Source organism: Ambystoma mexicanum, chromosome 2q, assembly GCF_040938575.1.
Source record: "Ambystoma mexicanum isolate Mex_15411 chromosome 2q, UKY_AmexF1_1, whole genome shotgun sequence".
Lineage (NCBI taxonomy): Eukaryota > Metazoa > Chordata > Amphibia > Caudata > Ambystomatidae > Ambystoma > Ambystoma mexicanum.
Window position 1 is genome coordinate 979,311,585 of NC_090924.1, and position 22,760 is coordinate 979,334,344.

Here is a 22,760-nt window from a genome sequence, read left to right on the forward strand (position 1 = left end):
ACATTTGCAAAACCATGCTTTCCGGTCCTTCTCAATGCTCACACGAGTTTGTTGCCAATCCTCCATGTTTTCTTTTTTTAAAGTGTCAAAATATACATACATAAAATAGTCATATAACTTAGCCCCCTCTTCACAAAATCCATTCAGACTTTGCCCAAACATTCAAGGTTGGGTCTATAAACGTTCTCAAAACTTTTGTCCACATTCGTCAAATGGCAACAGAGTTATAAGCCATCTAAAAATATTGACCACCCCCTCTAATTTTGCCCGCCCTTGACAAATACCCACCAAACTTTGCAGAAACATTCATATCTAGGTCTAAAATCTTTTTGCAAATTTTGCGCAGATTCTTCAAATGGCACCACATTTATAACCATTTAAAATATTTTGCGCCCCCCCCCCGCCCCTCTAATTTTGTTCCCTCTTGACAAAACAGCACCACAATGTGCAGAACCATGCAGAGTCGGGTCTAGAATAACATTCCATAATTTTATGCAGTTTCATTGAGTGGGGCCAAAGTTTATAAGCCATCCAAAAACTGCTTTTCACCAACCCTGTAATTCACAAATGGGTATATATGTCCCCAAACATCTGACATGTTCGGAGACATCGCAGGACTGCCATCTTCATCACCCCTCATCTCCCCAGAGATTGTTTCATTAGTTTGACAAGTGCAATGTTGGGCTTTTTAATATGTTTTTACTGCATGGCCGCGGTCTAAGGGCGCTGGCCACAAATCCAACATGGTAGGCGTTTCCCAAAAATTTGACGCACCTCACACCTCGCACTTTTCACCAACCAATCGGCGGTCTCATTCAATGTCCACGGACATCACGCTGCCCTCTGGACCAATCGGAGGCCCGTCCGCGGACCAAACCCAGATATAAATACGTTTTATTACCTACTTTTGGGCCGTTTTAATAAAAACGACTGGACGGATTTACACCAAATTTACAAAAGCACACTTTCGGAACCAAGCCGTCGCTCCTGCTGCAAATTTGGTGAAAATACGTCCAGCGGTTTGGTCTGTAGGCGTGAGCAACATTTCTTTGTCTACGGGTAAAAACTAAAAGTTTGGGACCCCCCCCTATAACTTTGCCCCCACACGAAACCTCACCAGACTTTGCAGAATAAATCTGATGGGGCCTTATACTTGCTTTGCAAACTTTCATGAGAATTCATCTGGGGGGGGGCAGTTTGGAAAAGCAGTTCCAAATTTCAAATTCCAGTCTATTGGCGTCTGGAGGAACAGAGTAAAAAGAGATACATATGTATTTCTGAGGCTTGTGGAATCTGCTTAGATCACATGCTGTGCGTAGGCCGACATCTAGTGGAAGTTGCGCAGTATTACAGTTTGTTTTTCCAAACTCGAAAATGGGCGTCGACACAGGGCGTGCCAGTAATACTGTCCCTAGTGTGACGTCCACTGTACCCATGATCCCTCACGCGTCTAGGACCCTCAGATTGGTTTTTTTCCACCATACTGGTCGGAAGCATCCTGCGGAGTTCCCTGGCCTAGCCATAATTTTGCAAAAATATCTTAATATTTCCCCTTTTCTCCACCCCAACGTCGAGTCACCGAACTTCGACACTCGACGCCGGCCCGGAGAAGGAATCAACCGTCGAGAGCTGCACGACGGACTTGGGCCTCGAAAGGCCTCTGGCCTCAGCCCGGGCCTTGGAAGGCCTCTGGCCTTGGCCCTGCAAGTAGGGAGAGTGGAGGGTGGTACATACTCTACACTCTTAAATATACATGTACACCTTCTTATATATTCCTACACTCACTAGCCCGCTGCCACAGGGTGCGTATGGAGGGTACCCCTTTCCAATTTTGCCCCAAGTGCAACCGCAAGTACCCTTGGGTTGACACATGCCACGTGTAACCTCTGCTTGCCGAGGAACCACCCCGAGGCGAACTGCAGAGCGTGCAGTTGGTTTAAACCGAAGACCCTAAAGGACTGTTCAACCAAACGTTGGGCCCACCATGCCAGGCGACAAGAGGCCATGGCAGCGGAGGGCGCCTTCAGTGATGGCAGCGATGCTGTGCTTTTGGACGGCGAGGGCAACGTGGCGTCGAGAGACAGCCAAGCGCAAGTCCCCGACCTCGGAAGGTTGTCTGGCAGGGCAGCTATGGGGAAAACCCCCGGCGACACGAGCGCTACCCACTGCACTTCCACCAAACACGCAAAGTCCAACCGAGACTCGACGCGCACCTCGAGTTCTCGGAAAGAGGCACACAGAGAATGGTCCACCGAATCGGTGTCCTCTGGGCATTCTCGATCTAGATCGCCGTATGACTCCAGGCAGCCATCCACTGTTGCCAAAAGTGCCTTGCTCCCTAAGGTAAAGAAGGTTCGATAGTCGGAAGACGAAGCCGACCTCTATCCCCAGGCCGCACTCCAGTAGTCGGCGTCAGCAGACCGCGTGACGGCTGCTCCCGAGTCCCGACCGCCACACTCTAGAGATAGGGACACTACCCCCGAACCTCGACGCCAGACGTCGAAAAGCTCTGATGGAATAAAAACACCGGGGAAACACTCTTCCACCCACGGGGAGGGGGGAAAACAGCAGAAGCACTCTCAACCTTCTTCTACACCTCAGAAACAGACAGACAAGTCACAGTCTTCTGTTAATTTACCCAAGACCCCTGCACAAGGCCATACATCCAGTCAGGATAGAACAGGGAAACTCTCCCAGGAAAGAGTATTCCCCAGCTCTAAGGAATGGTCTAGTGAAGATATAGACAGGGTTATGTCTAGGATGTCATCCCTGGCAGACTTCTATGCCAAGAATCCTGAGCAGTTCCTTGCCTATACCCCTGACGGGGCTACACCCTCAGGGTCTAGGGACCCGCAACCCTCAAGTAAGAAATCCCGGGTTGAGGCACCAACACAAGGTCGGTCTTCGGACCCTTTCTGTATACAGCCCTACTCTCAATATAATGAGGATCCACTTTTGATTGAGGATCCAGATTTGGGCACGTTGGGAGACCAAACTGGGACGGACTACTATGGGGATGACAAGGACCAAGAGGAGGACGAGGATGACCCAGAAACCTACAGAGTAGAGTCCCCAGTAGACAAAGAACCTCCGGTTACCGACTCCCCTGTCGACAACCAACCTCTCTTGAATGAGGTTTTGTCCAGAGCGGCAGAACACTTCCAAATTGATACCCAGGGGGCACAGGAAGAGATGGATTTTGCTGAGGAATTAGTGGGAGAAAGGAGACCTGTTGCCCATGCCATTCCTATTCTCAAATCTATACAAAGGAGAATAGACCCTTCCCTTGTAAATCCTAACCTCACCAGGGCGGTAAACCCCAGGATCGAGAAACTATTCAGGGCAGCTAGTCAGACCCGCTGTACATAAGGGGGCATCTGAAACCGGACTCCCTGGTAGTGACAAACACCGGAAAGAGGGCGGGTACGCTCCTATCATCGTCTGAAGCTCCTCCCGACAAGGAGAGCAAAAAGATTTATGGTTTGGGTAGGAAAGTAGCCTCCACTTCCGCCTACCAGGCAAGGATTGCCAACTCCACCACCCTACTGGCGAGTTACAACTGCCACCAGTGGGAAGAAGTCACGGCACTCATTGACTCCGCCCCGGAACCTTTAAAGGGCCAGTTGGCATGGGTTGCGTCGGAGGGAAGAGCCGTGTCCGGTTGCATCTTAAAAGCAACATTTCATGCCGCAGATAACGCTGGCAGATTGATAGCAGAGAGCACTGTTATCAAAAGACATGCTTGGTTAAGGCAATAAGGGTTCAAACCCGAGACCCAAGCATCGTTAATAGACAAACTGGTGGAGCCTGATCTACTGTTTGGCAAGGCGGTAGAGGATGCGCTAAAAAATGCAAGGATGAGTACGAGACTCTTAAATCCCTGGGTCAATTAACCAACAAACCCCCAAATCAAAGGGGGAATGGCAATTTTCATCGCCCACGCGGCCAAAACTCCCAAAGAGGCTCAAACAATTCCCAGAGGCAGGGTACACCATGGAACAATGGCAACCAGCAGTCTACCCAGGGTTATGGCAGGGGTAACAAGAGAGGACGTGGTAAGGGTATAGGCAGCCCCAATAGAGGTGGTGGCACGCCTCCTCCAAAACAGTGACGTTCCGTTCAGGGTCCCTTCTCACGCATCCCCATTAGGGGGACGCATTTCCAACTTCACCCAAGTATGGGAAGGGATCACATCAGACAGATGGGTGCTGTCCACAGTGTCCGCAGGATACTGCATAGAACTGTTAGAGCGTCCCTGAAACCACCCTCCACGACAAAAAGTACATTCATTAGACCACTAGAAGATCCTCCTCGAAGAGATCGCCAATCTTCTAGCAAAGGACGCAATGGAACTCATCCCGGGACACCAGGTAAGCAGTGTTTATTGAACTTCCTTCCTTGTGCCAAAAAAAGATTTGACAATGCGCCCAGTATTGGACTTACGGCCTGCAAGTATGTCAAGCCCCAAAATTTTCGCATGACTACTCACCAGGAGGTAATCCCCCTCCTAAAAAAGGGGATTACATGGCAACATTGGACATGAAAGATGCCCATTTTCATATTTCCATGTTCCCAGCGCACAGAAGATACTTGCGCTTCAAGGTGGACAGTCAGCACTACCAGTTCAAGGTACTGCCCTTCGGGATAGTCTCGGCTCCAAGGGTATTCACCAAGGTACTGGCAGTGGCGGCGGCACACCTACGCAGGGAGGCAATCCCAGTGTACCCTTACCTGGACGACGGGCTCATCATGGGGGAGACCCCAGTAATTTGCAGAACAAACATTCAAAGAACGATCAACCTCCTCTTCGAATTAGGTTTCTCCATAAACGAGAAAAAGTCAAGTCTGGTGCCAAGCACCTCCAAACAGTTCCTAGGAGCTGCCATAAACACACAAGAGGAGTTGGCCTTTCCATCAGAGGAAAGAATTTGGAATATACTGCTGCAAATTCTGCAATATCAGGCAGGTCACCAGATAATGGTACGCAAAGCAATGCGTCTGCTGGGCATGATGGCGTCATGTATTTACCTGGTCCCCCACGCGCGCCTCCGCCTGCGTCCCATGCAAGAATGGTTGGCGAAACAGTGGTCTCAGGCAAGTGGTCAGTGGGACGATATAGTGGTCGTTTCGCCAACACTTGAACAAAGCCTTCACTGGTGGACAAGAGAAAATCTGTCCAAGGGGAAACCCTTTTACGATCCCGAGATACAGGCGGTAGTCACGACGGACGCATGCCTGTCAGGGTGGGGAGCACACCATCTCCACCACACAGCTCAGGGTCTCTGGTCTCACTCAGTGGCCAAGAATCCTATCAACCTGCTAGAGCTTCTGGCAGTATTCAGAGCGCTTCAAGCGTTCGAGCCCTACCTGTTGAACCTGTCAGTGCAGATCCTGACGGACAGCAGTACAGACATTTGTTACCTGAACAAGCAAGGAGGGACTCGTTCGCCAAATCTGTCCAAGCCCAGAAAATTTGGATATGGGCACTCAGAAGGAACTTCTTCCTGTCATCTCAACATGTTCCAGGGGATCTCAATTCTCTGGCGGACGCTTTGAGCAGAGATCCCCTCCCAGAGGAACACGAATGGTGTCTACACAGAGAAATCGTAGAAGATATCTTCTCTCAGTGGGGTTTCCCCACTATAGACCTATTTGCCACAAGCGAAAACAGACAGTGCCCAGGATTCGCATCCAGGTTCCCCCAACCAGACTCCCAGGAGTACGCCCTGTGGATGAACTGGTCAGGGATGTTTGCGTACGCTTTTCCACCAACACCTCATCAGGAAGGTGGTCAACAAGATGAGCAGAGAATCGATGACGCTCGTCCTAGTTGCTCCCATGTGGGCGAGACAACCGTGGTTCCCACACTTACGCAGACCAGCGGTGTGCGAACCCATCAAACTCCCGGGCTGGTACTACCTACTGTCTCAGCACTAAAGTCAGAAAGTGCATCCTCAACTCAACTCAATGAACCTGGCAGCATGGCTCCTGAGGTCATAGAGTTGGGACATCTCAATTTACCACAAAGATGTATGGACATCCTAAAAGAATCTAGGAAGCCAAACACGAGGCACAGCTACTTCGACAAATGGAAAAGATTTGTTATCTGGTGCCAGAATAAACAAATCAACCCAGTTGATTGCACTCCTTCCACAATTGTCACATACATGCTCCACCTGCTGGACGCAGGGTTGGTTTTTAATTCACTGAAGGTACACCTGGCAGCTCTGTCAGCATACACCACCTCCCATAACAAGGTGTCGTGGTGGAAAGTGGTTAAAGCCTTCATGGAAGGAGTAAAAAGACTTCTACCTCCAATTTCAAACCCACCACCAGGATGGGACCTTAATGTGGGGCTATCTAAACTCATGGGCCCTCCATTCGAGCCCATGCATAAAAGCAGTCTCAAACACCTGACTTATAAGACGGCCTTCTTAGTAGCAATTACATCTATAAGAAGGGTCAGTGAAATTCAGGCTCTGTCAGTGCAGGATCCTTTCTTTACGGTTCATAAAGATAATGGTTTTACGTACACACCCTAGGTTCTCACCTAAATTTATTTCTAAATTCCACGTGAACCAGTCCATTGAGCTTCCGGCTTTCTTCCAAGACCCACAAAGCTCGGCTGAGGTGAAACTACACATCCTAGATGTGCGTAGGGCGGTCCTATACTATGTAAACAAAACCAAGCGGCTAACGAAAGCAGACCAACTGTCTCCGTAGCCACAGGCAGAGAGGGAGATCGCGTCTCTATAAACTGTATCCAGCTGTGTTACTCTCTTTCTGAAAAGACTCTGCCTTTCACGCCAGGAGCCCACTCTACAAGAGGCATTGGGGCCACTCTGGCTTTTAATGCAAATGTACCCCTTGACACCATTTGCAAAGCAGCTACTTGGAGCTCTATTCACACTTTTACTCAGCACTACTGCATTGACACCCATTTCAAGACAGATACTCAAGTGGGACAAGCGTTCTAAGACATTTATTTGCTCATGACCCTTCTCACATCCCACCTCCTTCTTCTAACACTGCTCGCTAATCTATGCACAGCATGTGATCTAAGCAGATTCCACAAGCCTCAGAAGGGATACATTACTCACCGTAATCGTATTTCTGATGCTTGTATCTGCTTAGATTAACATGCGTCCCACCCTTCCTCCCCTCTGAGAGAAGGTGCATGGATGCTTGTAGTCTTATCTTTTATCTATCTGCTTGGATTATCTGTACTCGCGCTACTCCTCATGCTACCTCATGTCAGAAAAAATGCAATCTGAGGGTCCTAGACGCGTAAGGGATCATGGGTACAGTGGACGTCACACTAGGGATATTATTACTGGCACGCTCTGTGTCGGCGTCCATTTTCGAGTTTCGAAAAACAAACTGTAATACTCCGCAGCTTCCACTAGATGTCGGCCTATGCACAGCATGTGAATCTAAGCAGATGCAAGCATCAGAAATACGATTACGGTGAGTAATGTATCCCATATATATGTCACAATGTCCCCCCTCCCTGCATATTCATCTAGTAACTACATACTGTAAGTGGGTTGACAAGTTAATTGTGAAGAACATGTTCTTTCCCATTATCTTTTAGATCTTTAATTGTCAAAAACATTTGTGCCAACAAACAGATTTACAGTAAGATTCATTACGGTTGCCTAGTCCTACGGACACTATTCCACGGACTACCTGCCACCTCAGGAGCGCTTCCTCCTTCTCTGGTCGCCTGAATACGGTCCAACCTCTCTACCAACCTCCACTGCCTTTTGACCCCGTCATCACTATTGACTATTCCCCGCCCCTCACCTGACTCCCTTGTCCCCTGTCTGCCTGCCCCTCCATAACCACTGGTTCTGCCACAAATTGGACCATTTAGACCCGCCTCTATCTTGGACCCTCCTTACCCTCTCACTTAAGCATCCCTGTCATGCACATCGCCAATCCTCACTCTCCTCATCCCCCCACTCCTCTTCCCCCTCTCTTACCCTCCCTCTCCTCCCCATACTTCCTTCCCTTCCCCTTATTATCATGTCCACTCCCTCTCTCAATCCCCTTCCCCCTCCATCTCATCCACCTCCTTCCCTTCCCCTTCGTCCCAACCTTGTTTATCCTCCTATTACCCAACCCTCCAGGTTTATCAACATCGCTCTCTGGAATGCTAGATCCATCTGCAATAAGACCGCTGCTGTTTTGGACATGTTTTTCCGACTTAACCTTCACTTCCTCTGCATAACTGAAACGTGGATCCCACTTCACAACTCTACTGTTCCTGCCTCTCTCACTACATCCTCCTCTTCCTTCTCTCACGTCCCTTGTTCTTCTGGTCAGGTTGGAGGCACTGGACTCCTCTTCCACCCTAAATACCTTTCTTCTACCTCCTCTGTACCTCTCCCAACCTTCCCCTCCTTGAATACCTCCACAAATCCTCCTCTTCCCCTCATCCTATCTCTTTTTTAATTATATATAGACCTCCTGGCCCCCTTTCCTCCTTTTATGAAGACCTTGACCACCTCCTCTCCCTTATCTCCCCATCTCCTTCTCCTCTCACAGTTCTTGGCGATTTCAATCTTCACCTCCCCTCTCCTCCTCATTCTTCCCCTCTCTTCTCCATCCTTGACTCATACCTCCTATCTCCTCTCCCATCTCCTCCTACTCATTCTTCTGGCTCCACTCTTGATCTCATTTTCAACTCTATCGATTCCTCCTCCTCTGTCTCTACACTACCCAACTATCTCTCTGACCATGCCCTACTCTCCTTCTCCCTTACTCCCTCTCAGCCTCAGTCTTCTCTGTCTCCCTCCTCCTCTTCCTTCGTTCGAAGAGATCTCCGCAACTTTAGTCCTTCTCTCTTTCATGACACTCCTCGACTTCTCTTCCCTCTCGGCAGATGAAGCCCTATCTTCTCTGTCTTCCTCAATCTCTTCTAGCCTGGATCAACTCTATCCTCTCTCTTCCTTCCGCCCTACTCGTAAACCTTCTCAACCATGGCTTTCCTCCCACCTCCTATCTATGCGTCGTCTTCTACGCCGCCTCGAGCGTTGCTGGCTCAAATTCCCCTCTCTATCTAACCAGACTACCTACTTCTCTTACCACTCTCTTTACGACTCCAGCCTCAACTCTGCTAAAAGATCTTACTACTCTAACCTTCTACACTCTCAAGCCTCTCATCCTCGGCGTATCTTTCAAACCCTCTCTCGCCTCCTCTGCCCACCTACTCAGGACCCCTCAACGACCCCTCAACCTCATCTCTCCTATCCCCTTCTGACTTTTCTGACTTCTTCTCCTCTAAGATACTCTCTCTTCGCCAAATCATCACTTCCTCCTCTTTGGGTACCGACTCCCCCCTTTTCCCCCAGTCCCCTTCTACATGTATGACTGACTTCTCTCCTATCACTCTGTCTGACGTTTCCATTCTCCTGTCCAAATCTCATCCCACTGCTGCCCCTTCTGATCCACTCCCTACCCTCCTTATTCCCAAGATCTACCCTCTCCTCATTCCTTACCTAACCTCCTTCTTCAATATCCGTCTCTCCTCTGCTACCTTCCCCTCTGCCTTCAAGCATGCTACCATCATCCCTATTCTGAAGAAACCATCCGCTAATCCTCTTCTTGTGTCCAACTTCCGTCCAAGCTCTCTTCTTCCATTCCTCTCTAAATTACTTGAACGCATTGTCTATTCCCAGCTCTCTGCGTTCGTCACCAACTACTCTCTCCTTCCCCCCTTTCAATCTGGCTTTCGTCCTAAACACTCCCCTGAGACTGCCCATACCCAGGTCCTCAACTCCCTCCTTACTGCTCGCTACTCTAAGCATTCCTCTATCCTTATCCTCCTAGATCTCTCTGCAGCCTTTGACACTGTTGACCACCCCTTACTGCTCAACACTCTCTCTTCTTTAGGTTTCAAAGGCTCCGTCCTCAACTGGCTCTCTTCTTACCTCTCCCACCGCTCTTTTTCCGTATCATGGGGTGGTCATACCTCTTCTATACTTCCACTGGACTATGGTGTTCCTCAAGCCTCTGTCCTTGGCCCCTTTCTTTTCTCCCTTTACACATCGCTTCTCGCACCTATTATCTCCTCTTTCAGCATTTCTCATCACTTCTATGATGATGACACCCAGCTTTTCCTCTCATTCTCTTCCTTCACTCCGGACCTCCATCTTAAGCTCTCTTCTTGTCTTACTGCAATTAAAAATTGGATGTCATCCCACTTTCTGTCTCTTAATACAGACATAGACTGAAGTCTTATTCTTTCCCTCCAACACTAATCCTCCTCCATCTCCCCCTCCTTCTATTCACTTTCCTCCCACTAATCTTCCTCTCTCTGCCCATGCTCGTAACCTTGGCATTCACTTCGACTCCTCCCTTTCCTTCACCCACCACATCTCTCTCACTTCCCGCGCATGTCGCTAGCACCTTTTCAATATCCGCAAAATACGTTCCTCTCTAACCTTCCATGCCACTAAACTTTTACTATCCTCCCTTCTCTTCTCTCGTCTTTTCTTCTGCTCCTTTCTCCTCTTCGGACTCCCTGCATCTCATCTTGCCCCCCTAAAATCCCTCTTCAACATCCGCACCCTCTATTTACTCTCACCTAAAGACTCCATCTCCTCCTCGCTCTCACAGCTTGGCTGGCTTTCCTTTCATTCCCAACTCAAATTCCACTTCCTCTGTCTCGTCTTTAAATCTCTCCATGAACTTGCTCCCCCTTATCTCTCCTCTCTCATCTCATTCTATACTCCATCCCGTTCCCTCAGATCTGCAGATCACTTCCTTCTCCTTGTTCCCCCGTCCCCATGTGCCTCCTCGTTTTCGCTCCTTTCAGCTCCTTGCCCCCCCTCCACTGGAACTCCCTTCCCCTCTCTATCCGCTCCATCCCCACCTATTCCTCCTTTCGTCTCTCCTTAAAATCTCTCCTTCTCCACCCCCCTCCCTGATACTCTGATCCTCCCCCGCCCTTCCCTCCCCCCCACCCGTCTATTATCCTCCTCCTCAGGTCTCTCTATCCCTTCCTTGTCTCTTCTTTATCCCCTCTTCCCCCCCCCTCTCTCGCCTTCACCTTATCTCACTTGCTCTTCCCCACTCCATTAAACTCTACACCATTTTTCCCTCATTTATCTCTGTTGGCAAATTGTTCTAGTTGATGTATTGATGGTTTGACTCATATTTGTATCTGCTTCTACTGTTATTGTATTGTTGTTAAAATGTACAGTGCTTTGGCGTAAAGCGCTTTATAAATAAAATAAACAAAACATAACATTACGAGTTAGTGGGAGGTCCTCAAAAATACCTCTAAAGATATTTGTGCTCACAATTGCCAAAACATGGTAACATCCCTTTTCACCAAATTAGAGAGGACATCGGAAGTAACTGTAATTCATGAATTTCTTTTTCTTCCCAAAAAAACATACATCTCTGCGTATATTCTCCTTTCCTCCCTTTTGTGTCCAGCCCTATCCAGATTCAAATGGATATCTTTGGACCAAATTTGAGAATGCTTTGGCCCCTTGAGTCCCATGATTTGTTTCTAAACAGTCAGAAAGCTGCACATTAGGTTTTGGTTTTCACGATCTGTTGCATGCTACCATTGGATTTTCTATATTGTTTTGTAGTTTTCATTCATTACTGTTCAGATATATTGTGCCACAGATTTGTGTTTGTGTATAGTTGGATTGGTCTAATTGTGATGATCTTTTTAGACGCACAGGGTGGCAATGGAAGAGTTTCAATGTTAGATTATGTGCGTGGATGCATTTTTTGAGATGCCAAAACGTTTCTACCATGGTTAACGTCAATCAATTGGACTATTTTTAGATAGGGTTGATTTGACATTTTGTTTTGATTTAGAACTATCATATTGTTCCTTACTAAAATACTTCTAATACCTTCTTTTTGAATGCTCAGAATAAAGTATTTTTGCAGTGATATATTTCGGATGCTTGTGGAATCTGCTTAGATCACATGCTATGCATAGGCCGAAATCTAGTGGAAGCTGCAGAGTATTATAGTTGTTTTTCGAAACTCGAAAATGGGCGTCGAAATACTATCCCTATTGTGACGTCCCCTGTACCCATGATCCCTCAGATTGTTTTTTTTCCGCCATCGTGAGCGGTCGCAAAATAAGCGGAGTCCATTTTCGGCGTACGCCGTTGAACCTTATTAATTAAGTTAGTGTTTCTTCCTGTCCTTTGCCGACGCTGTGTCTCGACGCGGTAAAGACTGAAGAAGACTTAGAAGCAGACTGTTGGATGGAGACTTCGACTGCGCCACTCGGCCTTGGAAGGCCCTTTCGGCCTCGGCCTTACAGTAGGGAGAGTGGGGGATGGTCATAAACATGTATATTCCCACCCTTTCCCATAGTCGCCCAGCAGCCTACATATATCATGGAGCGTACTCCTTTTAAGTTCAACCCCTCCTGCAACAGGAAGTTCACGTGGGTCGACAAGAATAGGGTCTGTAACCTCTGCTTGAATAGAGACCACGACAAGGTGCATTGTCAGGCTTGTAAGCTTCTACGACCCAAAAACCCTCAAAGACAAGCAAACTAAATGTTGGGCCCATCACGCCATGCAGGCCAAGGCCTCCATGGACGTCAAAGAGGCATCCAACAATGGCAGCGACGATGTCATTTCGGACGGCGAGGGTGACGGAGAACCTCCACGTTCCCCTGTGCCAGCCCCCGACCCTAGCAGACAGGCCAGGGGTCCTGTTACGGGGAAGACACTCTGCGGCAGGGGCACCACACTCCCCCACAAACACACACCCCACGGCGATGCAAGTAAGGTTGCACACCGAGAGTCGACGGTGAAGGGCAGATCTTTATCAGACGTCCTGTGGACGCTCCGAACGGCCGCCGCATGACAAGCCCGAGAAGACAAAGGTCACCTGACTCAAAACTCCCCCGTCCGGCCCGGCCCGGCGACGGCGAAAGACGCAGCGCAAGCCATCCCTGCAGTCGAAGTTCGGCCTACACCCGTGGACAAGCCAGGGAGTGCTCCGGTACCCCCTCTTCGACCCCATGCTCCAAAAAATCATCATCATCTAATAGCAGGGAACATAAGGAGAGGGACAAGTCTAGTTCCTCTAGAGAGAGGGACTCACTTGGCAAGGAGAAGGCTAGGGAGCAACCCTTTAACCAACATAAGAGTATGCCCCTACAGAACACTATAGTAGTCTGATCATACACATCAACCTGACTCTATCAGTCTTGATGAGGAAGAGGAACATACACCCATTACCACAACTCTAGCCTCCTCCGACCCGGGGTTTATACCCAGTTCAGCCAGATGGTCGGCACAGGATATTGACAGTTATGAGCCGCATGCCCTGCTTAGCAAATTTCTTGGAAAAACATCCTCATGTTCTAGACAACTTGGCTTCCACGCCTCCCACTACACAGGCGTCTGGTTCAAACACAACACCTACAGCCTCTCAATCTCAGACAATGGCTGTACCATATAAAAAGAGATCTCTTCCCCCAGTAGAATTGGCTGTTAAATCTCCACACAAAACTCCTCGCCTCACCTACAACCTTTACGACCAGGATGTAGGGGAGGATGAATACTTGGATGAAGGTGAACCCTATGATGGTGACATCGAGGGTTACGACGCCGGGGGAGAAGGCGATCAAGACGAAGAGGACACCGACTCTGTGGTTTTCGCAATGGACTCTCCAGTCCCGCAAGACCCTGTTTTACCAGACTCCCCTGTGGATAACCAGCCATTATTCAATGATATACTCATAAGAGCGGCAGAGCATTTCGGCATCGAAACACAAGAAACCCAGCAGGACAAGGATTTTACAGAAAATATGTTGGGCGATAAAAAACCGGTAACCCAATTTATCCCCCTGCTAAAATCAGTCCAAAGAAGGATTCAACCTTCCCTAGAACTACCAAACGATAGCAGGGCAGTGAACCCTAGGATCAAGAAACTCTTTAAACCAGCACCCTCTGACCCCTTATCCGACCCCTTCGACCTGACTCTCTGGTGGTTACCACCACCCGCAAGAGAGCTGGTACACCCTTAGTCTCCTCCGAAGCCCCTGCAGACAAGGAGAGCAAAAAAATGATATGCTATCGGTAGGAAGATAGCATCCACTGCAGCATACCAGGCGCGTATAGCAAACAATTCCACCTTGTTGTCCAGCTATGACTGCACAAAGTGGGATGAGGTAAAGGCCCTGGCAGAGTCAGCACCAGAGCCACTAAAGGCCAAACTCTCCCTTCTCGCTGCCGAAGGAAGAGCTACAGCAGGCGTCCTCCTAAAGAATAACTTTGACGCTGCTGACAGCGCTGGACGCGTTTTTGCAGAAGCCACCATTTTAAAACGCCATGCCTGGCTTTAGGCAGTCAGGCTTTAAACTTGAGACGCAGGCTATCTTACTAAACATGCCAGTTGAGCAGAATGTATTATTTGGGAAAGCAGTTGAAGACTCCCTCTAGTCCGGCAAGGATGAATATGAGACCCTCAAGTCCCTTGGCCAACTGACTAATAAACAACCAGGCCAAAGAGGTGGTAGTAATTTTAATCGCTTTTGGGGGCAAAGCACGCAGAGAGGAACAGGATACAATCAAAGTTCCTCTTGGAATACCAACCAACAAGCCACCCAGGGTTACCCCAGGGGTCAGCGCAGGGCCCGCGGAAGAGGAAGAGGCTCACCCTCTAAGAAATGACGCCCTGCTACGGGTCCCCTCCCATTCCTCCCCAGTCGGGGGACGAATATCCTTTTACACCCACGTATGGGAGGGTATAACATCGGACAAATGGGTGTTGTCAACTGTGACAGGGGGTTATTCTATAGAGCTTCAAGGAAGACCGTCAAACCCCTCCCCCCGCGCCAAAAGAAACCAGCGCAGGAGGAACAATGTATCCTGCTAGAAGAGGTGAAAGCTCTTCTCCTCAAGGACGCCATCGAGGTTGTGCCACACAAAGAGGTAAACAAGGGTATTTATTCAACATACTTCCTTGTTCCAAAAAAAGATCTGACCATGCGCCTGGTACTAGACCTGCGCCCTGCAAACAAATTTATAAAACCGCAAACATTTCGCATGACAACGCTACAAGAAGTAATCCCTCTGTTAAAAGAGGGGCATTACAAGGCAACATTGGACATGAAAGATGCCTATTTTCATATCTCAATGTTCCCAGCGCACAGAAGATTCTTGCGATTCAAAGTAGCAGACCAACACTATCAGTTCAAGATTCTGCCCTTTGGAATAGCCTCGGCTCCCAGGGTGTTCACCAAGGTACTGGCGGTGGTGGCAGCGCACCTACGCAGGGAATCAATCCCAGTGTACCCCTACCTGGACGACTGGCTCATCACCGGAGAAAACTACCATCTTTGCAAAGTAAACACGCAAAGGACAATGGACCTTCTCTTCAAATTGGGCTTCTCAATAAACGAGAAACGGTCGAGTCTAATACCAAACACATCAAAACAGTTCCTAGGAGCTGTATTAGATACAAAGACAGGCTTAGCCTACCCATCCATGGAAAGAGTGCAAAATATGCTTCAGCAGATACCCCAGTATCAAGCCGGTCTCCGGATAAGCATACGCAAAGCAATGCGCCTGCTGGGTATGATGACATCATGCATTTACCTAGTACCCCACCCGCGGCTGCGCCTGTGACCAATGCAGGAATGGTTGGCGAAACAATGGTCTCAGGCAAGTGGTCAGTGGGACGATCTAGTGGTTGTTTCACCAGTACTGGTTCAGAACTTACGCTGGTGGTCAAGGGAAAATCTACTCGAGGGGAAACCCTTCCACGAACCGGAAGCACAAGCGGTCGTCACATCGGACGCGTCCCTTTCCGGGTGGGGGGCTCACTACCTTCACCACACAGCACACGGCCTGTGGTCACAAGTTACTGCACAGAAACACATGAGTAAGGTGGATGTTAGAAGAGCCATGGGGGAGAGGATAGAAACCCCCTGGGGGACACTAAAGGTGTAGAAGAGAGGTGCCCAGGATGACTTGGGAAGAGCGGTCAGTTAGGAAGAGGCCAGCCGGTCCGGTGCCTGTTCGGAGATACCAAGGGTGCCATGGGGCCTTTGAATAGAGATGGAGTGGTTAACCGTGTCAGTCAGAGGAGAGATCAAGTAGGATGAGGACAGCTGGGGAGTTGGAATCCACCAATTCAGTGTGCGTTGGGGCATAGAACAGTAGTAAAAGTAACCTTTGTGAAGAATAGAGGATATTAATAGAAATAAAGGCCCTATACAAGGGGGTTTTGTAAGCGTGTGTGCTCTTCTTCACTGGGGTCCTTGTTTGACTATCTGGGTGTCCACATTGGAGGGCCACACCGTCTTCGTCTGCCAACACGCATTGTCTGAATTATGGGGATAACCGTGAGGCGGGAAGAGCTGACCGATCTGCCTGGGAGGTGGTGAGGAGCGCAGTCTTGAGCTGCCCCCTGGGGCAGAAAAGACGTTGGGCCTGGCCGCATGTGCTACATGTGCATGGCCAGTCCATGTATTTACAGCAGTCGCGGAAAGAGCTCAGCAGTATGATGGCCCATCCTTGGTCTAGTGAGGATGAGACCAAATTATCCCTTGCCCCAGCTGCTATAGTGGTACAGCCTGTGCGGAAAATGACAGGGATGGCATGAAGCCACCCCCGTTTTAACCTTGTGTTTTCGTTTTGTCATTTACAGTCTGCAATTGGACAAACCGTGTAACAGTCTAAAAGTTTTCATTCTTCAAATGGACAAAGACACAAAGCCAAGTTGTTTGGGAGAGGGGAGTGTTAGCTAGAGCCTACATTGCAAGATTGTGCAAAAGCACATTCCATTCGTTGTAACTAGATTATACAATAGCGTAAACATTTCGGGGGCACATCTAGTAATAGAACATTAGTCATCTGCACTCTTAAGCATTCGCTTCCGTATACATAATAGCTTTGTTATTGCATGCAGACATGTCATTTTTGTTTTTGATAGCTGCTTATAGTAGAGCAAGAAAGTGATCTAGGTAGACGGAATAAAGGTGTTACATTTTAGGTTCAGTGTGAGATTGCTAAAAACTTCAAGCACATTAATTCTTGATTATGATTTACATGTCTTATTATTAAAAAATGTACAAAATGTGCCCTTTTTAAAAAATTTGATTTGCCAACCAGATCACTAGCTCTGGATGTGGTTGCAGGAGCTAGCAGAACACGTTTGCTAACGTAAACATGGCAGCAACACGTTTTCAGCCCTTGATATTGCAATATTAGGACTGGTGTTTCTGTTCCATGACATGCTGAATTTGTATTTTGTAATTTTTGTTTCAGTTCAAAGAACTCAAATTGTTTACACTAAACAAGATAAGTCCTAAGCAAATCAACTACAGTACCTTATTTACATCGCGTTGTATGGTCTTGTAACGCCAAAAATAAATTTACAACACGAATATTCTTCAAATTGCACCCCCAAAGTAACATCTAACTAAATTACAACACACAAAGTAGGCTTAATTTAAAATACCGCACATTCCATATGTCCTATCCATAGGGGGAACAGTCAATAGGTGATATTCTCTAGAGGGTTGGGCCATTATTCCTGTGGGGCGTTTCTGCTGTCAGACAAATTAGCTAAAACGAGTGTGACAAGTCGTGCGCTCACCCAGATAGGCCATATAAACAACCTAGTATTTTACACTGTCCTAGACCAACAGCCTTACATTTCACACTGTCCTAGACCATAAACAGCCTAGCATTTTACACTGTCCTTATGTCTGTCCTCTTTTCACAGACTCATGAACGCTGTGGCAACCCTACTCAGAGCCCAGGGCCTCCACATCTACCCAGTTCTCCACTCTTCCCATATGAACACACTGCACACTCTGGGCTTCTCACTACACCTCAGGAAGTCACAGCTGCAGCCTACACAGACTGACATTCCTGGGACTCATTTGGGACACGTGCTCCGAGAAGGTCTTCCCGACGGAGGACAAAATCTCGGCCATCAAAAGGGCCACCGCCCACTTCCTTAGCAGAGAGGTGACCTCAGCATGGTGGTACCAACATCTCCCTGGTCTACTGGCAGCGATCCTATTAGCCGTGCCGCACACAAGACTTGGGATGAAAAGGATTCAGCTGCACTTCGCAGCCTCATGGAATCGGGAGCTGGGCTTGCAATCCGAGATCAACGTTCCTTCAGGTCTCCACCTGGACCTAACATGGTGATCGATGGACTGCAACCTACGGACGGGCAAGCCCTTTCAGCCTCCCTCTCCGCAGGCCACCATCACCACAGACTCCTCGCTCGAGGGCTGTGAGCCAGCTTGGACGATCTCTCGGTCCACGGCACCTGGACTCGACAGGAGCAGTAATACCACATCAATTGGCTGGAGCTGAACGCCATCTGGCTGGCGCTCAGCCTTCCTACCACTTCTCAAGGGCACCGTTGTCCTCATCCAGACAGACAACTCGACCAGCATGTACTACGTCAACAAGCAGGGAGGCACCAGATCCCCCTCTGTGCAGACTGGCGATCAGCATGTGGGACTGGGCGCAGGAAAACGACAATTACCTCTCCGCAGTCCACCTCCCGGGGGAATCCAATCTGAAAGCACACAGGCTCAGCAGGCTGGGAGCGGACAATTACGAGTAGCAGCTAAACAACCGCATTATTCAGGGTGGGGTCACCCCCACGTGGATCTCTTTGCCACCTGGCCCAACAAGAATTGTCCCCAGTTCGCATCCTGGCAAGGTCAGGGCCCCGGCTCTCCGGGCGATGCATTTCCCTTCCAGTGGACCGGCATGAAAGCCTACGCCTTTTCCCCCCACTCCTCTGATCCACAGGGTAATTAGCAAGATCAAGGAGTCTCACCGACTCCTCATCATTCTGATAGCTCCATGGTGGCCGGCCAGGCCATGGTTTTCGGAACTACTCTGCTTCTCGGAGGTGCCCCGATACACCTTCTGACGGGCCCAGCACATCTTCTGGCGTAGTAGGGGGGCCCAGTTATTTACCCTGCGCCAGGGAAACTAGCCCTCACACCGTGGTACCTGAGCAGGTAACACTTCGGCACCTTAGCCTCTCAAAAGCCAATCTGGAGATCATACAGAGTGCCAGGAGCAAAGCCACCAGGGCCCAGTACAAAAGCAAATGAACCAGATTCTGCCACTGGGCAGACTCCAGGGGAATTGACCCTTTGGCTTGCACTTTGGACGACGTGCTCTCCTTTCTGGCGCACCTCGCTCATTCAGGCGTACATGTGGACACCTGCCGCACATACATTGCAGCCATTGGGGCTTACAGGAACTCTGAGGAAAGTATTTTTTCCTCCAACCCCATCGTCAAGGGTGCTTAGAGCGGATGAATGCATAGAGCGGACGAGTGTGTAGAACGGACGAGTGAGCAGAGCGGTTGACTGTATTGAGCGGATGAGCATGTAGAGTTTAGGAGTGCGCAAGAGCGGAGGAGTGTGCAAGAGCGGACGAATGTATGGAGCAAATGAATGTATGGAGCGGGTGAATGTGTAGACGGGGGGGTGCGTAGTACGGGCGAGGACGTGGAGCGGGCGAGGGCGTGGTGCGGACGAGTACCCCGAGCGGACGAGTGCGTGGAGTGGATGGAACAGATGAATTATGTGGATGGAACAGATGAAGTATGTGGAAGGTACGAGTGACGAATTGGAGTGCGTGGAATGGATTGGAGCGCATGGAACAGATTGGAGCACATTGAAGTGCGCGACATACATGGAATGGTGTGGAGTGCATGGAACGTTTGAAAGAGCATTTAAACCATCATTATCACATCACCACGCTTACTCTCTTCTTTACACCACCATTCAACTAGAACACAGAGATACTATGACACCATTCGGTATAGCTGTTCTCATACCAACATCTGCCTCATACATCACTCTAACTAAACACTGCTGGTTATACGCCCTCCAGCCAGGCGTTCTCCTCAGGCCTAACGCAGCCAGAACCGGTCTGGATAAAACTTGCCAGAACTAACACATACTCTTGATCTCTCAGCCACCACACCTACCGCTATGAAGCAGCTATTACATGAATGCCACACCAGCTGCACACATATCCACTGCTCACACGCACCTTTGACTCCCTCTACTCTCTCTACTGACTTGAACTTCGGTTCCTGAGGGCGTTCAACCTACCAGCGCCTTGAGACCATACCAATGGTACATAAGACGCTATATAAATGCAAAGTAACATAACATAAATGTTCTGGAGTTATTGGCAGTCTTCAAGGCCCTACAAGCCTTCGAAAAGCACCTGATGAATGTGTCGGTACAAGTCCTACCAGTCAGCACCACTGCAATGTTCTATCTCAACAAACAGGGAGGTACACACTCTCCAAATCTGTCCAAGCTGGCACAGAAAATATGGAAGTGGGCACTCAGACGAGGGATGTCCCTGTCCTCCCAACATGTTCCAGGGATACTGAACACACTAGCGGACTCTCTCAGCAGAGAACGTCTACCAGAAGAGCACGAGTGGAAACTACACAGACGTCGTAGACCCCATCTTCTCTCTTTGGGGATACCCCTCTCTAGACTTGTTCGCTACAAGAGAAAACAAGCAATGCCCAGACTTTGCGTCCAGGTTCTCCCAGCCACTCTCCAAGGGGAACGCCCTATGGATGAACTGGTCAGATATTTGCTTACGCTTTTCTCCCGACTCCATTAATCTGCAGTATAGTGAACAAAATACACAGGGAACAGATGACACTCATCCTGGTTGCTCCTATGTGGGCGAGACAACCATGGTTTCCACATCTGCGCAAGCTAGCGATGTGCGATCCCATCAAGCTCCCGTACCAGGTCAACCTGTTGACTCAACACAGGGGGACAAAGATACACCCACAACCACACTCTTTGAACTTGGCAGCATGGCTCCTGAAGCCATAGAGTTCGGACACCTTAATCTTCCCCAACAGTGTATGGATATCCTAAAAGAAGCAAGGAAACCAAACACCAGGCACTGTTATTTCCACAAGTGGAAGAGATTCGTCATTTGGTGCCAATCTAAACAGATTAACCCCATAGAGTGTATGCCATCACACATTCTTACTTACATGCTCTAGCTGTTTGATTCAGGGTTGGTCTTTAATTCTCTTAAAGTCCACCTTGCAGCTTTATCAGCATACACCACCTCTCAGAGTAAGATCTCATGGTGCAAAGTGCCAGTCATCAAGACTTTCATGGAGTGAGTGAAGAGAATACATCCTCCAGTCTCTAACCCCCCGCCTGGTTGGGATCTAAACGTAGTGCTAGCAAAACTCATGGGACCCCCATTCGAGCCTTTGCAACAGGCTACCCTTAGAGACATTACCTATAAAACTGCCTTCTTAGTGGCTATCACTTCCATAAGAAGAGTCAGCGAGATCCAAGCATTGGTAGTGCAGGACCCCTTCTTTGTCATCCATAAAGACAAATTGGTTTTACGGACTCACCCTAGGTTTTCACCTACATTTATTTCCAAGTTCCACGTGAACTATTGAGCTCCCGGCCTTCTTTCAAAAGCCAACTAGCTCAGCCGAGGTCAAATTCCACACACTAGATGTGAGGAGAGCCGTTCTCTACTACGTAGATAAAACAAAACCGCTTAAGAAATGGATCAACTGTTTGTCTCCATGGCTACAGGTAGAAAAGGAGAGCGCGTTTCAAAAAGAGAAATCTCCAAATGGATAGTCAAATATATAGTTAGGCTATTCATTATCAGACAAGACACTGCCTTTTACACCTAGAGCTCACTCTACAAGGGGCACTGGGACTACGTTAGCTTTTCTTGCAAACGTACCATTAGACAACATTTGCAGAGCAGCGACATGGAGCTCAGTTCATACCTTTACTCGGTACTACTGCATTGACACACATTCCAAAACAGATACACAGGTGGGACAAGCGGTTCTAAAACATCTATTTGCCGCTACTCCTTCTCACAACCCACCACCTTCTCATAACACTGCTTGCTAATCTATGCATGGCATGTGATCTAAGCAGATTTCACAAGCATCATAAGGAATACATTACTCAACGTAATCGTATTTCTGGTGCTTGCATCTGCTTAGATTCACATGCGGCCCACCCTTCCTCCCCTGAGAGAAGGTGTATAGATGTTTACTTGAGCTTTGCATATATGTACGTATCTGTTTAGGAACTCTGTACTCACACTACTCCTCATGCTACCTCATGTCAGAATAAATACAGTCTGAGGGATCCACACGCATGAGGGATCATGGGTACAGGGGACGTCACAATAGGGATAGTATTATTGGCACGCCCTATTTCGACGCCCATTTTCGAGTTTCGAAAAACATCTGTAATACTCTGCAGCTTCCACTAGATGTCTGCCTATGGATAGCATGTGAATCTAAGCAGATACAAGCACCAGAAATACGATTACGGTGAGTAATGTATTCCATATAGCAGCTATTGATTGTGTTTACTCGGACAACACATGACCGATTTATTTTTGCACCCAATGACAGAGGCCTTTTTGTGTTAGTATAACAGGTCTTCTTTCCCTATGCATCCTGATCTGACACTAGCTCTGCCATGGGAGTCCTTCAGTCGCTTAACTTCCCTATAGAAGTATTTCTAATTGTTGACTGATTCATTAAAGACAGTGCCTTAACTCTTTCAGTAATCTTAGGACGTATTTATGCACACACCCAAAATAAGTGGTCTAATTTTACTCATAGGGTGTTTAAATGTATTTGTCCTAATTATGAGGTTCAGGTGAATGCCTTTAGTGCCCTGCCACGTTGAAGACACTTGGTATCTCAGTAAAACGACTTTATAT

At 48.5% G+C, this 22,760-nt stretch overlaps 1 protein-coding gene and 1 non-coding gene across 12 annotated transcripts in view; both read left to right on the forward strand.

Moving 5' to 3' along the window:
* Nucleotides 1–22,760, forward strand: part of TRAK1 (trafficking kinesin protein 1) — a 748,555-nt gene that overhangs the window by 533,756 nt on the left and 192,039 nt on the right. The gene's annotated exons all lie outside the window — the stretch shown is intronic.
* Nucleotides 17,107–17,243, forward strand: LOC138570857 (small nucleolar RNA SNORA66). Its single transcript, XR_011303877.1, has one exon. It is a non-coding gene; the product is annotated as a small nucleolar RNA SNORA66 (small nucleolar RNA).